This window comes from Hyla sarda, chromosome 4 (assembly GCF_029499605.1).
Source record: "Hyla sarda isolate aHylSar1 chromosome 4, aHylSar1.hap1, whole genome shotgun sequence".
Lineage (NCBI taxonomy): Eukaryota > Metazoa > Chordata > Amphibia > Anura > Hylidae > Hyla > Hyla sarda.
The window spans coordinates 311,985,990-312,006,633 of NC_079192.1; the positions used below are offsets into that span (position 1 = coordinate 311,985,990).

Below are 20,644 nucleotides of genomic sequence, written 5' to 3' on the forward strand. Positions count from 1 at the left end.
AGCAATCTTTCCAAAGGTTCTTGCCAATTTTAAGATTAAAACTTCTCAATAGCTTGGCTTTGGGCATTGGATGAAGCAGCACTGACTGATTTTGGGTGCTGTGCGATGGACTGAATCCAACGAATAATTCCTTTGTAACTTACAGTTGAGCAAATATTTTACAAGACAGCAGTTTGCTATTCCAAGAAGTTTCAGCTTAAAAATACTGTAATTTTTACTCTCAACCTAGTCACCATATTTCAAAGAACTGTCAGAATATACAGAATCTTATCACAAAGGACATAATAAAACATTTTAAGTGAATGCATTACCTACATTTTTTAAAAATTTTTACTGATTAGAGACAGAGAGTAAAACATGATCTTTTTTCTGCTTCTATATTTTTTGTCTATTATTACAGGGGGAAGCCATCTTTCCTAAGCTGTTTTACCAGCAATTAGATATATGCTTTACAGCAAGCCCCATGGATCAAAGACAACTATAAATTGACCCATCGCATTCACATTAATTGTAAACAATACTGGACTGTCAGGGACTGACCGGGGGACAGGGAGAGTGAGCCCGAAACTGACCCTAAAACCGCTCTCCCTGCATACTTTCCCATCCACCCTAACCGGTGGATCGACAACTGGGCGCCGGTCCCACCCTGAACTAAAGTGCAGGGGCCTAATAAAAACACAAACGATAAACATAACAGGAACACAAACGAGAAACATAACAGGAACATAGAACTCTATAACAGATTAAGATCAGAGGACACAGATCAGTGAGCAGCACAGGGGATACTATGGATCAGCGGTCATGAACAGAGGACACTAGATCAGCGGATATGAACAGAGGACTCAGTGGGCATGAACAGAGGACACTATAGATCAGTTGCCATGTACAGAACTCCAGAGATCTGAATAAAGAACTAATAAACATATAGAGTTCAAAACACCAGACAGGAAAACGGATTTGTCTGAACATACTCCAGAACAAAACAGGAATAAGCTTAATCCCCTAGAAAAACCTCCGGTTGACACAGGAATAACAATACCCTCTGAGTCCCCATGGACTGGTAAACGGGATCTATCGCCAAACAGGAATATTTGCATTGCCTATGCAAACCTCCAGTAGACATGAAGTCCCCATGGACAGGTAATAATCTGTAGAGAAAAGAAAAGAAAGGGCCGACGGACGGTGCCTCGTATATTTACCCTAAATAGATCGGGTGGTGGGTGGGGGGGCAACCCCACGGGGCTTATAGATGGCCGCTCACCTTGAGATCTATGCAAAAAAGCATATCACCCACAATATAATCTGGGTACTGTAGTGCGAGTCGCTGCTATGCCGATGGGTTGCAGGAGGAAACAAGTCGTCCTTGGAGTCAATATTAGAAGTAGAGCAGAAAAAAACCCTCAGGTATGGTGCTGCAGACTCTTGTAGACAGATGAGGCGGATGCCAAAGGGAGGATCCCTCCCTTCCTTCTGATCTGAGGAAGGGAGGGATCCTCCCGAAACACCTAATCTTGTCCATTTTATTGATTTTTTTTTATAAAATGTCCTGCTGAGGACTTTCCTATTACCTTTGGCATCCGCCTCATCTGTCTACAAGAGTCTTCAGCGCTATACCTGAGGGGTTTTTCCTGCTCTACTTCTAAAATGGACAGGTAATAGGGATGCCTAGAAACACAGAATATATTTATAGAACACTGTTCACACTGAACACAAGACAGGAATAAAATCGCAATCCCTTCAGAGCACCTCCAGTAGATGCAGGAATAGCAATACCCTCTGGGTCCCCATGGAGCGGTAACAGGGATGCAAACATAGGACACTGTTCACACTGGACACACACTGGACACTCCATTTCACTATCGAAGTAGCCATTAATAATAAATACAAATAGACTACTGGCCAGCGGCACACTCACCAGTGTGGTCAGAGCTAAGAGCATGTCACCTAACATGGCTAAAACCAGAAAATACTAAGGGCATGCTAAAACAGAGATGGTAGATTAAAAGCTCAAATAAGAAGAGTTTCAACAAAAGCCTCCATTAGCAGCATGGCAGTAGCAAGATGTAATGAAGTCCAAATGAAGTATCACCAGCACTGAAGCTACTCAGTGCTGAACTTAAGTAGACACACCCTAAAGGCTATTGGACAACAGAGGCTGAGGCTGAAAAAGCCAGAGACATTAACTATTCCCTGACCAGGGAACATAAAACTGTTCACACACAGCAAATTCAATAGCTGTGTGTGAACACAGACCAGGCCAGACATGACATGGACATTCTCTGTGACCTTTTCAGATGTCATTCTTTAGTAAGGGGGAAGCTGAGCTTCAGCAATTGTCAATGGCGTCTTAGCTATCTACTGGTTTCATGGAGGGGAAATAACTACATGTTTACTTTTAAAATAATGTTGATGACACATTCCATTTAAAAGTCTACTTTATAGTGTAATACCTAAATATTTGCTCACTTAATGATGCCACCTAAGACAGAATTAATTAATTTATTTTTCCTCATATTGCCTAGCTCTGTGCAGCTCAGTTGTTTTCATGCTGACAATTCCTTCTGTTGGTTACATTGAAAAGGACTACAGTTCCCATCACTCCTCCACTCATACATAAGCATTGTCTATATTTACAGATGCTTTTCTATTTAACTATTAAGAACTCATGACAAAAATGTGTGTTTGTGGCTGTTAGTTTCAACTCTATGGTGTTTTTTATCATGAAGATCTTGTTGGTGCAGTATGTTAACTCACGATATCAGCAGCGAGAGCGGGACTGTAATACATAGCTAACTTATACACCACTCTTCTAATGTTTGTTTCCTTTCAACTAACACTGCACCGAGCAGGCGCTGCACATCGAAAACCCAATCCTACCTCCAATGTCCCCATGTATAGTACTATACAATAAATCATCCCCTGCACTGCTTACACTGAACCCTGCTTAAGATGGTACTATTTTCTCCAGCAATAACTGTGTGTGCAATCTCTACTCTCTAAGCCATGAATGTACAGCAGAAAGGAATATTCCTGCCTCTATTCCTGCTCCCTGAAATCTAGAGTATAAGAAATAGCTGTGCACCATAGAGAGGACTCTCTGAGAAAACTTAAACTACTGTCAGGATTCGGCAGGCTGAAGGTGGATCCTCTGTGTCAGAGAGGGATTGGCGTGGACCGTGCCGGCGGACGGGTTCTAAGTTGCCACTGGTATTCACCAGAGCGGGATGGACTTGCAGCGGCGGTAGCAACCAGGTCGTATCCATCGGCAATGGCTCAACCTCTCTAACTGCTGAGATAGGCGCGGTACAAGGGATTAGGCAAGAGCAAGGTCGGACGTAGCAGAAGGTCAAGGCAGGCAGCAAGGATCGTAGTCAGGGGCAACGGCAAGAGGTCTGGAACACTGGCTCGGGATACACAAGGAACGCTTTCACTGGTACACTGGCAACAAGATCCGGCAAGGAAGGAAAGGGGAAGTGAGGTTATATGGGGAAGTGCACAGGTGAACACACTAATTAGAACCAGGCGCCAATCAGTGGCGCACTGGCCCTTTAAATCGCAGAGAGCCGGCGCGTGCGTGCCCTAGGGAGCGGGGCCGCGCGTGCCGGGACAGAAGAGACGGGGAGCGAGTCTGGTAAGCGGGCCGGGATGCGAACCGCGAGCGGGTGCGTCCCGCATCGCCAATCGCATCCCGGCTAGGGACATTATTGCAGCGCTCCCGGTCAGCGGGTCTGACCGGGGCGCTGCAAACAGGAGAACGCTGAGAGCGCTCCGGGAAGAAGTGGGGACCCGGAGCGCTCGGCATAACAAATACCTTGTCAACCATGCAGAATTGACAGACTTTAAGGAGTTAAAAGGTGTAAAGTAGTCCTGCAAGTTCTTTAACCCCTTAAGGACTCCATTTTCCATTTTTGCATTTTCATTTTTTCCTTATCACCTTCTAAAAATCATAACGCTTTCAATTTTGCACGTAAAATTCCATATGATGGCTTATTTTTTGCGCCACCAATTCTACTTTGCAGTGACATTAGTCATTTTACCCAAAAATCCATGGCAAAATGGAAAAAAAAGTTAATTGTGTGACAAAATTGAAGTAAAAATGACACCTTATCTTTATTCTGTAGGTCTTTATGATTAAAATGATACCCAACTTATATAGGTTTAATTTTGTTGTACTTCTGAAAAAGATCATAACTACATGCAGGAAAATTTATACGTTTAAAATTGTCATTTTCTGACAACTATAACTTTTAAATTTTTTGCGTACGGGCCGATATGAGGGCTCATTTTTTGCGCCGTGTTCTGAGGGTTTTATGGGTACCATATTTGCATTGATCAGACTTTTTGATTGCTTTTTATTCATTTTTTTATCATGTAAAAAGTGACCAAAAATACGCTATCTTGGACTTTGGAATTTTTTTGCACGTGCACCATTGACCGTGCGGTTTCATAAATGATATATTTTTATAGTTCAGACATTTATGCACACAGCGATATCACATGTTTATTTTTATTTACACAGGTTTTTTTTATGGGAAAAGGGGGGTGATTCAAACTTTCATTAGGGAAGGGGTTAAATGACCTTTATTAAAAATAACATTAACTTTTTTTTTTGCAGTGTTATAACTCCCATAGAGGACTATAACACTGCACACACTGATCTTTTACCCTGATCCCTGCAAAGCCATAGCTTTGCATGGATCAGCGTAAAAGACGCTCGATTGCTCAAGCCTGTAGCTCAGGCTCGGAGCAATCAAACGCCAATGGAACGCGACAGAGACAGGTGAGGGGACCTCCGCTTGCGTCCTAGCTGATCGGGAAATTGTGATTTTATCACGATAGTCCCGATCAGCTCGACTGAGCTGCCGGGAAGCTTTCACTTTACTTTTTGATCAACTTTGGTCGCCGCGTCTTAAGGGTTAATAGCACGCGGCACAACGATCTGTGCCCTGCGCTATTAGCCCAGGGTCCCGGCTATCATTAGCAGCTGGGACCAACCCGTTGTGATGCGGGGTCATGGCGTGACCCCGTTTTAAACACCGGGATCGGGCGCAGGGCGTATAGGTACGCCCTGCATCCTTAAGGGGTTAAAGACAACATACTGAAAGATGGACTTGCTACCGACTCTGCGAATCTGCTGTCTAGCATGTGAAACTGAAGGGAAGATAACAGGTAGAGTAGATGCCGTGGTACCCAACCAAGTCTTTAACCCCTTAAGGACCCAGCCCATTTTCTCCTTAAGGACCCGGCCATTTCTTGCACATTGACCACTGTCACTTTAAGCATTAATAACTCTTAGATGCTTTTACTTTTCCTTCTGATTCTGAGATAGTTTTTTCCTGACTTATTCTACTTTATGTTAGTGGTAACATTTTGTCGATACTTCTTGGTAAAAAAATGTAAAAAAATTTTTTTACTTTGAAACTCTCTGCTTATAAGGAAAATGGACATCTCCAAATAAATTATATATTGATTCACATATACAATACGTCTACTTTATGATTGCATCATAAAGTTGACATGTTTTTACTTTTGGAAGACATCAGAGGGCTTCAAAAATTAGCAGCAATTTTCCACAAAATTTTCTAAATCGGAATTTTTCAGGGACTAGTTCAGTTTTGAAGTGGATTTAAAGGGCCTTCATATTAGAAATACCCCATAAATGACTGCATTATAAAAACTGCACCCCTCAAAGTATTCATAATGACTTTCAGTAAGTATGTTAACCCTTTAGGTGTTTCACAGGAATAGCAGCAAAGTGAAGGAGAAAATTCAAAATCTTAATTTTTTACACTTGCATGTTCTTGTAGACACAGTTTTTGAAATTTTCCAAGGGGTAAAAGGAGAGAAATCTTCCTAAAATGTGTAACCCAATTTCTCTCGAATAAGGAAATACCTCATATGTGGATGTCAAGTGTTTTGTGGGTGCACTAGAGGGCTCAGAAGGGAAGGAGTGACAATGGAATTTTGGAGAATGAAATGTTTTTTTGGGGGGGAATGTCACATTTAGGAAGCCCCTATGGTGCCAGAACAGCAAAAAACAACCCCACATGGCATACTATTGTGGAAACTACACACCTCAGGGAATGCAACAAGGGGTACAGTGAGCCTTAAGACCCCACTGGTGTTTAACGACTTTTCGTTAAAGTCGGATGTGGAAATGAAAAAAAAAATCACTAAAATGCATTTTTCCCCCCAAATTTTACATTTTTACAAGGGATAATAGGAGAAAATGCCACCCATAATTTGTAACTGATCTCTTCTGAGTATGGAAATACACCATATGTGGACGTAAAGTGCTCTGCTGGCGCACTACAATTCTCAGAAGAGAAGCAGTGCCATTGAGCTTTTGGAGGGAGAATTTGGTTGGAATATAAGTCGGGGGCCTTGTGCATTTACAAAGCCCCTCTGTGGTGTCAGAACAGTGGACCCCCCCACATGTGACCGCATTTTGGGAACTACACCCCTCACAGAATGTAATAAAGGGTGCAGTGAGCATTTACACCCCACTGGCGTTTGACAGGTCTTTGGAACAGTGGGCTGAGCAAATGAAAAATAAAATTTTTCATTTTCACGGACCACTGTTCCAAAAATCTGTCAGACACCTGTGGGGCGTAAATGCTCACTGTACCTCTTATAACATTTCTTGAGGGGTGTAGTTTCCAAAATGGGGTCATATATGGGGGGGGTCCATTGTTCTGGCACTATGAAAGCTTTTTAAACACACAAATTTTCTCGCCAGAAGCCCAATAGCGCTCCCTCTCTTCTGAGCATTGTAGTTAGCCACTTTACATCCACATATGGGGTATGTTCTTACTCAGAAGAAAAGGGGTTACCCATTTGTGGAGTTTCTTTTCCTATTTTCCCTTGTGAAAATGAAAAAATTAGGGTAACACCAGCATTTTAGTTATTTAATTTTTTTTTGTTTGTTTTCCCATCCAATTTTAACAAAAATTTGGCAAACACCTGTGGGGTGTTCAGGCTCACTATACCCCTTGTTATGTTCCGTGTGGGGTGTAGTTTCCAAAATGGGGTCTCACTCCTGAGCCTTTGTGTTGCCCCCACAGAGCATTTTACAGCAGCATATGGGGTATTTCCATACTCAGGAGAAATTGCGTTACAAATTTAGGGATCTTTTTTTCCTTTTACCTCTTGTGAAAATAAAAAGTATGGAGCAACAACAGAATTTGTAACACAATTTCTCCCAAGTACAGAAATACCCCATATGTGGCCCTAAATTGTTTCCTTGAAATGCGACAGGGCTCCAAAGTGAGTGAGCGCCATGCGCATTTGAGGACTAAATTAGGTATTGCATAGAGGTGGACATAGGGGTATTCTATGCCAGTGATTCCCAAACAGGGTGCAGGGTTTTGCAACAGCTGTTGCAAAACTCCCAGCATGCCTGGACAGTCAGTGGCTGTCCGGAAATGCTGGGAGTTGTTGTTTTGCAACAGCTGGAGGCTCTGTTTTGGAAACACTGCCGTACGATACGTTTTTCATTTTACAGTGTAAGGGGGTGTATATGTAGGGTTTTACCCTTTATTATGTGTTAGTGTAGGGTAGTGTAGTGTTTTTAGGGTACATTCACACAGGCGGGGTTTACGGTGAGTTTCCTGCTAGGAGTTTGTGCTGAGGTGGAAAATTTGCCACAGCTCAAACTTAACCCCTTAAGGACCAAGGACGTACCGGTACGTCCTTGGTCCTGCTCTTCTGATATAACGCGGGGTTACACAGTAACCCTGCATCATATCACGGCGGGCCCGGCATCATATTGAAGCCGGGACCTGCCTCTAATAGCGCGCAGCGCCGATCGTGGCGCCGCGCGCTATTAACCCTTTAGCCTCGCGCTCAGAGCTGAGCCGCGCGGCTAAAAGTGAAAGTGAAAGTTGCCGGCTAGCTCAGTCGGGCTGTTCGGGATAGCCGCGGCTAATCGCGGCATCCCGAACAGCTGACAGGACAGCGGGAGGGCCCCTACCTGCCTCCTCGCTGTCCGATCGCCGAATGACTGCTCAGTGCCTGAGATCCAGGCATGAGCATTCATGCGGCAGAATCGTTGATCACTGGTTTCTTATGAAAAACCAGTGATCAATGATGAAGATCAGTGTGTGCAGTGTTATAGGTCCCTATGGGACCTATAAAACTTCAAAAAAAAAAGTGAAAAAAAAGTGAATGAATATCATTTAACTCCACCCCCCTTTTTCAATAAAAAAAAAAAAACACAGCGTAAATAAAAATAAACATATATGGTATCACCGCGTGCGGAAATGTCCTAATTATAAAAATATATCATTAATTAAACCGCTCGGTCAATGGCGTGCGCGCAAAAAAATTCCAAAGTCCAAAATAGTGCATTTTTGGTCACTTTTTATCAATAAGTCCTATCAATGCAAAAATGGTACCGATAAAAACTTCAGATCACGGCGCAAAAAATTAGCCCTCATACCACCCCATACATGGAAAAATAAAAAAGTTATAGGGGTCAGAAGTTGACAATTTTAAACGTATACATTTTCCTGCATGTAGTTATGATTTTTTCCAGAAGTCCGACAAAATCAAACCTATATAAGTAGGGTATCATTTTAATCGTATGGACCTACAGAATAAAGATAAGATGTAATTTTTACCGAAAAATGTACTACGTAGAAACGGAAGCCCCCAAAAGTTACAAAATTGCGGGGTTTTTTTCAATTTTGTCGCACAATTATTTTTTTTTTCCGTTTCACCGTAGATTTTTGGGCAAAATGACTGATGTCATTACAAAGTAGAATTGGTGGCGCAAAAAATAAGCCATAATACAGATTTGTAGGTGCAAAAGTTAGGTGCAAGAGTTACGATTTTTTAAAGGCAAGGAGCAAAAAACGAAAATGCAAAAGCGGAAAACCCCCCGGTCCTTAAGGGGTTAAAGCAGGAAAATTACTGTAAACCCGCCCGTGTAAATGTACCCTGACAGACCGTGCATGCTGGGAGTTGTACTTTTGCAACAGCTGGAGGCACACTGGTTGGCTGTACTGTACTGATCGCTGAAGGGCAGGCTGTGAGATGTAGTTATACAACAGCTGGAGGTACGCAACTACAACTCCCAGCATGGCGAGACAGTCGTTTGCTGTTTGTGCATGCTGGGAGTTGTAGTTTTGCAAGATCCCACAGTGATCTCCAAACTTTGGCCCTCCAGATGTTTCAAGACTACAATTTCCAGCATGCCCAGACAGCAAACTGCTGTCCGGGCATGCTGGGAGTTGTAGTTTTGCAAGATCTAGAGGGCCACAGTTTAGAGATCACTGCACAGTGATCTCCAAACTGTAGCCTTCCAGCTTTTGCAAAACTCCAAATCCCAGCATGCCCAAACAACTGTCTGGGCATGCTGAGAGTTGCAGTTTTGCAACATATGGAGGGCTACAGTTTAAAGACCACTGTATAGTGGTCTCCAAACTGTATACCTCCAGATGTTGCTAGGCAACTCACTGGCTTCCGTAGTCTAAACCAGAGAGCCAGCCGTATGTCATCGCCGCCCACTGCCGCCGCCGATGGTTGCCTCCACTGCCGCCGATGGTAAGTGGACCTCTGGCACCGGTCACAGGACAGTTCCCACGTTCTGCCCGCACCACTGTGGGTGGGCAAAATGGGGGAACCGAACATTACCCCCCCCCCAATCTGCTATTGGTCGGTTGCTTCTGACCGACCAATAGCAGGGATAGGGGGGGGGTGGCACTCCTATCCTTTCAGGGAGATCGGGGGTGTCTTGGACTCTCCGGATCCCCCTTATTTTCCGGGTCAGCGGGTCACCAGAGACCCGTATGACCCGGAATCGCCACAGATCGCCGGTCTGAATTCACCAGCGATATGCGGCGATTGCCAACGTGGGGGGGGGGGGGGGGGGGTGTCTTCTCAGCACCCACCTGGGCATTTGCTCCAGCAGACCCTGTTAGGAACCGGATGTTGCAGTTTGGTATGCCTATTGTCTTCACTGTGTGCATTGTACTGTATGATAATTAGAGCATTGTTGTGCCTATATATGTGCTGTTAATGCACACATGTGTGACTATGCACCATGTTACTTTTCCTTATACAACTTATTAATGTGGATCTGTCTGTGAGCAACGGCTTTGTCTCTCCTCTTTGTGGATGCTTCTCCCTATTTGTGATTTTAAATTAATCAATTTTTTAATGTATATTTAATAAAATTATGTAATTTTTACATTACAAGTGTCTCCATTCTCTTTTTCTGTTATGATCCTCCTGTATAATGTATAGATGTGGAGACGTGGCTGCTCTTCTCTGGTCCCCTGCATGGCGGTATATATACCTATTATTCATATTTCCAGCAGAGTGTTGTGATTGGTTGCAACCATTTGGCCAATCACAGCTCTCTGTGGGAAATATGAATCTGTGATGTAAAGAACTTTACATCGCAGAACATAGTGCAGGATTGAGCAGAAGAGCGGCTGGCCGCCCGCATCTATACGTTTTACAGGAGGATCAAAACGGGTGTCAGAGGTGACACCCAGGGCGATCTGTCTATTAGTACAGGTACTACTACTCCCATCATGAAACAGTCTGTTCCATGTCGTGAGTTGTAGTACTACCTAAAAAATTAAAAGAAAAAAAGTGAAAAAAAAGTGAAAAAAGTTTAAAACACACGCACTTTATTAAACACATAATTAAAATACATTACTAATAAAAGGTTTAACAAAATGAATTCTAAAAAATATATTATTTGTACATTTAAATGGCCCCTTTCTACATTTTTATTATTGTTGGCTAAATTTTTAGGTTCCTGTCCGCCCCCACATGAATTGGTCCGTGTTTAAAAAGTATTTCTAATTGTGTCATAGAAAATAAAAATGTTGCTAAATAAAAAAATTTACAGCAAAAACTCCTGTGAAAGTGGAATCCTAGCCTTAGAGTAATAATAAAAAGGAGTTAATGAAGAAATCCGTCATTTCGAATTGAGTGGAAATTCGGATTCGGTCGGAATAAAATTTTTCATGAAATTCGGAACAAATTATGATTCGTCCCATTCGGTTTGCTCATCTCTAGCAGTTAGTGTAGCTTAGGTTTTATAGTGAAAGGAGGTAGGTTATAGGTTTTAAAGTAAAGAGAATACAACTCCCAGCATACCCAGGCATGCTGGAAGTTGTAGTTTTGCATGTTTGCAGTGAAGGGACCACAACTCCCAGCATGCCCAGACAACTAAAGGCTGTCCAGGCATGTTGGGAGTTGTAGTTTTACACAGGTATAGAGTAATCAGTGTAGTGTAGTGTTAGCGCAGTTTTAGCATAGTTAGCGTAGCGTATTGTTATCGCAGCCTCATCGTATTTAGCGTAGCTTAGTGTTAGCACAGTTTTAGCCTAGTTAGTGAAGCGTAGCATTAGTGCAGATTTTGCGTAGTTAGTGCACTGTAGTGTTAGCGCAGTTTTAGCGTAGTTAGCGTAGTGTAGTGTAAGCGTAGTTTTACACGTTTAGTGTAATTAGCGTAGTGTTAGCGTAGTTTTACACAGGTGTAGTGTAATGTTAGCACAGTTTTAGTGTAGTTAGCGTAGCGAAGTGTTAGCGCAGTTTTACACAGGTGTAGCGTAGTTGGCATAGCGTAGTATTAGTATAGTTGGAGTAGCGTAGTGTTAGTGTAGTATTACACAGGTGTAGTGTAGTTCGTGTAGCGTAGTGTTAGCAAAGTTTTACAAAGGTGTAGCATAGTTATCGTAGTTTTAGCGCAGTGTATAACAGGTGTAGTGTAGCTAACTTAGTTTTACAGGCAGATAAAGAGCAGTTTAGAGAGTGTAGCGTAGGGTGTAGTTTAGCTTAGTCATACAGTGAAGGGGCTACAACTCCCAGCATGCCCAGACAGCCAAAGGCTGTCCAGGCAGGATGGGAGTTGTAGTTTTGCAAAAGTAATAGAGACCATTGCGCTCTGCTACGTTAATGTAGCAGAGGTGAATGCGCCCTGAGCTGCACTAATTAGTCCATTAGTTCTATATAGGTGGCTGTATACAGTGATCAGAAGGCCACTTACCCACCTTTGTTCCTGCTCCGTCACTAGATGTGGAGCAACACAGGAAGATGACAGAGCTGGAACAGGGGTGGTAACTTAGTCTCTCCAGGGGGAGAACCCCCAAAAATTTACTAACCCATTTTTTGTGTTTTTTTTCTCTTCTGTTTCAGATACATGAATGCGGAGGAATACGTCGGATTCGGTGGACTACGACGATGACCTCCAATTTTTTTTATTTATTTTGTTTTAATAAAATGGTTAACAAGGGCTGTGGAAGTGTTTTTCTTAATAAAAATGTTTTATCGTGTGTGTATTTTTTATTTTTTTTATTACTTTACAGGCTTAGTAATGGAAACAGCTAGCGCTAACCCCCAATTATTACCGTGGTACCCACCACCACAGAGGTATCGGGAAGAGCCGACACTAAGAGGCCCAGAGCGCCAAATATGGCGCTCTTTGGCCTAGGCAGTAACAAGCGGGCATTATTTAGGCTGGGGAGGGCTGGTAACAATGGTCCTTGCCCACCCTGGTAACATCAGGCTGTTGCTATTTGGTTGGTATCTGGCTGAAAAAGAAAAGACAGGGAACCACACCCTTTTTTAAAAATAAAAACTAAATAAAATAAAAAAAATGTGTGTGGCCCCCCGTCTTTTCATTTTCAGCCAGATATCAACCAAACAGCAACAGCCTGACGTTACCAGGATGGGCGAGGACCATTGTTACCAGCCCTCCCCAGCCCTAAATAAAGCCATACCTGTGTAAAACTGTGCTAACACTACGCTACGCTTACCATGCTAAACCTGTGTAAAAGTACAATTATGCTACGCTAACTACGCTAACACTGCGCTACGCTACCTATGCTAAAACTAAGCTAACACTACACTACACTAACTATGCTAAAACTGCGCTTACACTACGCTATGCTAACTACACTACACCTGTGTAAAACACTACGCTATGCTTACTATGCTAAAACTGCGCTAAAACTCCGCTACGCTAACTAGGCTAAATCTGCGCTAACACTACGCTATGCTAACTGCGCTAAAACTGCGCTAACACTAAATTACGCTAACTGCACTAAAACTGCGCTAAAACAACACTACGCTAAATATGCTAAAACTGCACTTACACTACGTTACGCTAACTGCGCTAAAACTACACTGCGCTAAATACGCTAAAACTGCACTAACACTACGCTAACCACTCTATACCTGTTTTAAACTACAGCTCCCATGTTAAACTACGCTAACCCTACAATCTTTTCCCTCTCTCCCTGCCTGCTACCTACTCTAACTACGTACTCATGCACACACAGTTTTCTACAGACTACTCTGAACAACTGCGCATGCGGTAACATATGCAAATTGCGTAGCAGAGGAAAGCTGCGCATGCCCTCTTATGCGCAGGGCTACACTCCTAAAGCTGCCTATCTTAGCCCTACGCTGTCAGCAGAATGCTGCGCATGCGCTCTCAGTTTTCTACGAATCAAGGAAAATGTTAACGGCTGTTCTGCTGATGTCTGAGGCATGATGGAGGTTTGGCTGAGAGATGAGGGCTGAGGGAAATTTTTCTGAGGTATGACGGAGGTTTGTCTGAGGTGTAGCGGAGGTTTGTCTGAGGTGTAACGGAGGTTTGTCTGAGGTATGATGGAGGTTTGTCTGAGGTGTGACGGGATTTGTTTGAGGGAGGTTTGTCTGAGGTATGATGGAGGTTTGTCTGAGGTGTGACAGAGGTTTGTCTGAGGTATGATGGAGGTTTGTCTGAGGTGTGGCAGAGGTTTGTCTGAGGTATGATGGATGTTTGTCTGAGGTGTGGCGGAGGTTTGTCTGGGGTATGATGGAGCTTTGTCTGAGGTGTGATGCAGGTTTGTCTGAGGTATGACGGAGGTTTGTCTGAGGTTTGAGGGATGAGGGAGGTTAATCTGAGGGTGTAATGTGGGAGCATTTTGTTTATGTCTGAAGGAGGAGAGAGATTTGGCTGAGGGAGGACAGAGATCAACATAATGTACGACGGAGGAGGCGAGATTATTCTGATGTTGAGGATGAGGGAGGAGGAATGATGGCTATTTGGCTGACTCCTGATGATGTCCTAATATGGACAGAAGCAGTCTGAGAATTTGTTTGCTTATATATTGCAGCACAGGATATTATTAGAGGATACATGTTTTTGAGTATGCCTTGTGCTTACTAGTTATAGTGAACTGATTAGACTCATGTAGGTTGAGTTCAGTTCCCATTATGTGCAGTTTTGATGCATTTTCTTATTAAAAAAAATTTTTTTTTCTAAATATTGCTGTAAGGCGAAAGGGATTTGACCTATAATTCATAATATACAATGAAGGGATGGGCTCAGCTAACAGTATTAGATACAGGGTGCTGCCTGGTGTAGACAATACTACATGCAAAAATATCAAAGTAAAAAAGGACTAACACTAAAAAGGCGCACATCAAAATACATGTACAACCCAAAAAAATATATAACAAGCAAAAAAGTATTTACATAGGTGTACAAACACTTAAAAACAATTAAAAAGAGTTCCTACTGGAACCTACTTCCACAACTGATGGAACCCATGGACCCCTCCTGACAGCACCCCTCCTTCAAGTAAGCAATGAATTACTGGCCAAAAACAGCAAAGATGCAAATAGTCACAAACAGGATGGAGTGTTTGTACATCTCGGTATATATACTTTTTGGCTTGGTTTTTACTAAAGATATCTTTTTTGCTTTACATGTATTTTGCAATAGCATGGCATGGATCAGTGTTATCGCCACTCGATTGGATCTCAGGCATGGAGCAGTCGTTCGCCGATCGGACACGCAGGAGGCAGGTAGGGATCCTCCTGGCGTCTGTACAGCTGATCGGGATGCCGCGGTTTCACCGCGGTGGTCCTGATCAGCCTGACTGAGCTGCTGGGAAGGTTTCACTTTCACTTCAGATGCGGCAACATCACGTGACCCCGTGAACCCGCTATTTCGTGGGAGCCGGCGCAGGACGTAAATATACATCCTGTGTCGTTAAGGGGTTAAACAAGTAAAAAGCACTGAAAAAGGGATAAGAGAACATGAGGCCTAGCTTCAAAAAGGTATTGAGGCTACTAAGAGAAAAAAAAAAATCATCAGAACTAGAACCAGATCCCTTTAAGGATCAGGTACTAAACTGTGAATATTAAAGGGGTACTCCGGTGGAAAACTATATATATATATTTTTTTAAATCAATTGGTTCCAGAAAGTTAAACAGATGTGTAAATTACTTTTATTAAAAAATCTTAAGCTTACAGCATTTATCAGCTGTATGCTCTACAGGAAGTTGAGTTGTTCTTTTCAGTCTGACCACTGTGCTCTCCGCTGAACCCTCTGTCCATGTCAGGAACTGAGTAGGAGCAAATCCCCATAGCAAACCTCTCCTGCTCTGGACAGCTCCTGACATAAACAGTGGTGTCAAAAGAGAGCACTGTGGTCAAATTAAAAAGAACAACTCAACTTCCTCGGCATTATACAGCAGCTGATAAGTAAGTTTTTTTTTCTAATCAAAGTAATTTACAAACCTGTTTGACTTTCTAGCACCAGTTGATTTAAAAAAAATATATAATGTTTTCCACCCGAGTACCCCTTTAAGTCCTCATAGAAACACCACGGTCACTATTGCGCAATGAAAAGAATATTGATATTCCAAGATGGGAGTTAGATCTCTGTGTGGGGTTAGCATTCCAAAATCCTAGCTTTTCCATGTAAGATAAAGAGAAAAGCTCAAAGTACACAAAAATGTTGTATGATTGAGCGCTTTCCGCGTGGAAATAGAAGTAATAATAACTTGCATTTACATTGCAACTTTCTCTCAGTGGGACTCAACATACACTCTAGAAATTTTCTGAGTCAGCTGTTGAATAATAGTTTTTTTTAATTATTTTTCAACTAATTTATGGACATCGGAAGAAGGGCTGAAGTGGCCCTTAGGTTTCAACAGGTTTTGTTATCAGAGAATTTACCACAGAGCTATATCAGTCTATGACAGCAGCTGTCTATAATAAAGACTATAGCACATAATCCTAATTTGTAGAAGAAATTAGAAGATTTTCATTAGGTGCCATTGACATTTGCCTCGCAGCCAGATGGTATACTCATCCTTTGAGCTCTTATTCGTTACTTAATTTCTACTCTATTATGTGGTTAAAAAAAAAAAAAAAAAACTACAATATTTCGGTCAGAGCCCCATTTAAAGACCTTACGGTATTATACTGGAAGAGCATAATATTATGGACACCCTCGAAGACTAATCACCTCTTGGCTCAAAAGGGCAACAAACAAAGAACTAATGTATCAATTTACCGTCTGTAGAATCCTGTCTTGTAAAACTTCAGCCTAATTAATCCCATTGTTGATGCTAATGCATTTTTTTCCAGTGATTCATCATTTCATCCTTCCAGCAATGTTTCTTTTGATCTTTTTTTTTTTTTCTTTACTTGAAACTTGAGAGAGAATTTATATATAAATTTGATGCAGGTTGTGAAAAAACTGATTTCTCTTTTGGGCTTTCTACAAGGTAAAACACCTATTTCACAGCTGCTGCTATTTTGTTGGTGCCTAAAAAAAATTGTTTGTAAAGCATGCTTTTTTTAAGTGAACCTGTCACCCAGCTTTGCTCCCCCCAATAAAATATTTCCCAGTGTGTATGTGCTTATCTACAGTGGTGTCTATATAGATGTATCAGGCACCAACAACATAGAGGAGGTGCTATATTGTGCCACATTCAAGAACCACTGGAGAAGAGCACCACTGAAATAAAATATTACCAAAGACTGTTAACTGGGCAATCTATTCTCCACCAATCAGCCCTCAACGGGGGAGCATCAGGTTCATGTCCATTCAGAGCAACCCTTTGACAATCTACAAACACAATCTTAGTTTATGGCTTGTCAAGGAGGTGATTGCCACTACTCTCAAAGGGGTATGAACCCAAGGCTATCCCTGTTGAGTGGGGACTGCTCTAAACTCAATGTGGCCGGAAGAAGCACATACGGCACGAAATTGCCGATAATCGCCTCGCTATCTGAGCGCTATGCATTGTCTGCTGCCCGGGTCTGTCGGCCTCTCTGACTAGAAGCATTGAGTCACATACTGTGCGGTGAGTGCGCAAAGTCTTTGTATTCTGTTGTTACAATTGTATATATATATATATATATATATATATATATATATATGTATGTATGTATACAAGCTTGAAAATGGCTCCATAGGAGTAGAAATGTTGCTTGTTTGATGTGACAGAATTAAATTCACTATTTTTCTTGGATACTTGAGTGCTGCGCCACCATCTATGGTTTTCTATTTAAAGTGGACTTGTATCAAGAGATCAGGACCCTGGCACCAACCACATACAGGCTGAGTAGTGCTGCAATATTTTTTGGTTTCATATATACACACATATATATATATATATATATATATATATATGCCTAACAGCATTATCCAAAAACTTTCCATAACATTAAAGTGAGGAATTAGTTGTGATTTCCTACTCTGCTCAAAAAAATAAAGAGAACACTTAAACAACATAATGTAACTCCAAGTCAATCACACTTCTGTGAAATCACACTGTCCACTCAGGAAGCAACACTGATTGACAATCAATTTCACATGATGTTGTGCAAATGGAACAGACAACTGGTGGAAATTATAGGCAATTAGCAAGACACACCCAATAAAGGAGTGGTTCTGCAGATGTTTACCACAGACCACTTCTCAGTTCCTATGCTTCCTGGCTGATGTTTTGGCCACTTTTGAATGATGGCGGTGCTTTCACTCTAGTGTTAGCATGAGACGAAGTCTACAACCCACACAAGTGGCTCAGGTAGTGCAGCTCATCCAGGATGGCACATCAATGGGAGCTGTGGCAAGAAGGTTTGATGTGTCTGTCAGCGTAATGTTCAGAGCATGGAGGCGCTACCAGAAGACAGGCCAGTACATCAGGAGATGTGGAGGAGGCCGTAGGAGGGAAACAACCCAGCAGCAGGACCGCCACCTCCGCCTTTGTGCAAGGAGGAGCCGGAGGAGCACTGCCAGAGCCCTGTAAAATGACCTCAAGCCGGCCACAAATGTGCATGTTTCCACTCAAACTGTCAGAAACAACTCCATGAGGGTGGTATGAGGGCCAAACGTCCACAGGTGGGGGCTGTGCTTACAGCCCAATTCCGTGCAGGACATTTGGAATTAGCCAGATAACACCATGATTGGCAAATTCGCCACTGGCACCCTGGGCAATTCCCAGATGAAAGCAGGTTCACACTGAGCGCATGTGACAGAGTCTGGAGATGCCATGGAGAACGTTCTGCTGCCTACAACATTCTCCAGCATGACCGGTTTGGCGGTGGGTCAGTAATGGTGTGGGGTGGCATTTCTTTTGGGGGCACACAGCCCTCCATGTGCTTGCCAGGGGTAGCCTGACTGCCATTAGGTACCAAGATGAGATCCTCAGACTCCTTGTGAGACCATATGCTGGTGCGGTTGGCCCTGGGTTCCTCCTAATGCAAGAAAATGCTAGACCTCATGTAGCTGGAGTGTGTCAGCAGTTCCTGCAAGAGGAAGGCATTGATGCTATGGAGTGACCCGCCCGTTCCCCAGACCTGAATCTGATTGAGCACATCTGGGACATCATGTCTCGCTCCATCCACCAACCCCATGTCTGCACCACAGACTGTCCAGGAGTTGGTGGATGCTTTAGTCCAGGTCTGGGAGGACATACTTCAGCAGACCATCAGCCACCTCATCAGGAGCATGCCCAGGCTTTGTAGGGAAGTCATACGGGCACGTGGAGGCCACACACACTACTGAGCCACATTTTGATTTGTTTTAAGGATATAACATCAAAGTTGGTTTTTCACTTTGATTTTGAGTGTGACTCCATATCCAGACTTCCATACGATTAGTTCATTCATTCTGATCTAGGATGTGTTATCTTAGTGTTCCCTTAATTTTTTTGGAGCAGTGTATTTGTAACACATTGCACGCTTTCTAATTGCTAACATTTTACCTAATCCCAGGATGAACATTAAATGAATCTTAGACACAAACTGGTAAAGAATACCGATATAATAATCCAGCAGCTAAATCTTCCTGCACAGCCCCCGCTAATCATCTGGCATATAATGCAATCTCCATTTCAGTTGATGGCACGAGTGGACGCCGGTCACCATAGCAATGGGTTTTCATTATAAGAGATGTACTTTACTCTTCTATCTTTCATGTTCGGTTTAAAATGCTATTGAGAAAAACTGCAACAGAATAAAGTAAAATGAAAATATTAACAAAGTAAAATATAAAGCCAGGAAGACAATGAGCTGATAAAGAGCTTGTTCTTTTTAATTGCAAATTGTGAAAAAAGCTCCACATTACAAAGAATATGTACACATCTTTATTACAGACAAAATGGTTAATATATTCTCTAATAATCATTTAGATTATCTAGCAAAGATTGGATACTGATTATTATTAAGAGATGAGCAAACTTTTTTAAAGTTTGGATTGGCGGGCTCTCCAAACTTTCTGAAAAAGTTTTCCACTATCTGGCAATAAAATAAGCGTCAGAACACAAGTTAAACATTCCCTGTATAACACTGTTGGGTCACCTAGAAATGGATTCAAGTAGTTTTAAAGTCATTTTAATTTCAAGTTAATGTCACGGCGGCATGCAGTAACCCATGATAACTTAAAGCTTGTTTAAATCTAGTGGACTGATGGTAGTTGTAGCCAGAGGACAACAGACAGTGGTGGACTGGTGGGAGTTGTAGTATCCAGCGGACAGCAAGCAGTGGTGATATGGTGGGGGTTATAGTAGCCAACTTACAGCAGGCAGTGGTGAACTGGTGGAAGTTGTAGAAGCCTACTTACTGCAGGTAGTGGTGGACTATTGTAAGTTGTAGTAGTCAGCATAGAACAGGCAGTGATGGACTGGTGGGAGTAGTAGTAGCCAATGGACAGGACAGGAGGCAGTGATGAACTGTTGAGAGTTGTTTTAGTTCATTATGTGAAACCCAGATAGAAATACTATATGATCAATAAACCCTGAATTTGTCTTTCTATGGCTATGCCATATTCAATCTCAATGCTTGTAAATTAATAGTTACCCAGGTAGGAATACTGTATTTTTTATTAAACCCAGAAAATAGACGCAACTTGTCCTTAAGCTTCTTTCACACTGACATTGGTACCAGTCAGTGTACTGGCCATTAGAAGAAAAATTTCTGCTATCCTCTGTCGGAATCACGGGAATAATAACAGTCGTAAGTGGAATCCCATTCAAGTGAATAGGATCCTCTTTGCCCGTTATGTCTACCGTTAGGCTCTGTTACAATAACGGATGTTAATGGCACTAAAAGTGAAGAAGAAAAAAAGTGCCCTTAACGTCCGTTTGTAATAGAGCCTCACACACAGCGTGAAAGAAGCCTTAGATGGGTATGTTCACTCTCAACGCTTTTAAATAGCTTTTATGGGCTCGTTCATTTCTGGCTGGGATTTGTAGTGCATCAACTGGACACAGGAGGTCACTGTCCGAAGTCAGCCCACTGATTAATATTTTGCTCATCTTGCTTACAAACTATTTTACATTTGTAAAGGTTTCCTGGCATCCGTAGTTCTTACTAATGCTTTTAGCTTTCTTT

The 20,644-nt window shown here is 42.4% G+C and overlaps 1 long non-coding RNA gene across 1 annotated transcript in view; it reads left to right on the forward strand.

The window, feature by feature from the left end:
• The window catches only part of LOC130369510 (uncharacterized), an 86,405-nt gene extending 74,123 nt beyond the window's left edge, over positions 1-12,282 (forward strand). The window contains exon 4 of the long non-coding RNA XR_008892795.1: positions 12,157-12,282. This is a non-coding gene — a long non-coding RNA (uncharacterized LOC130369510). The remainder of the gene's footprint in view (positions 1-12,156) is intronic.
• Positions 12,283-20,644: the final 8,362 nt, after the last annotated feature.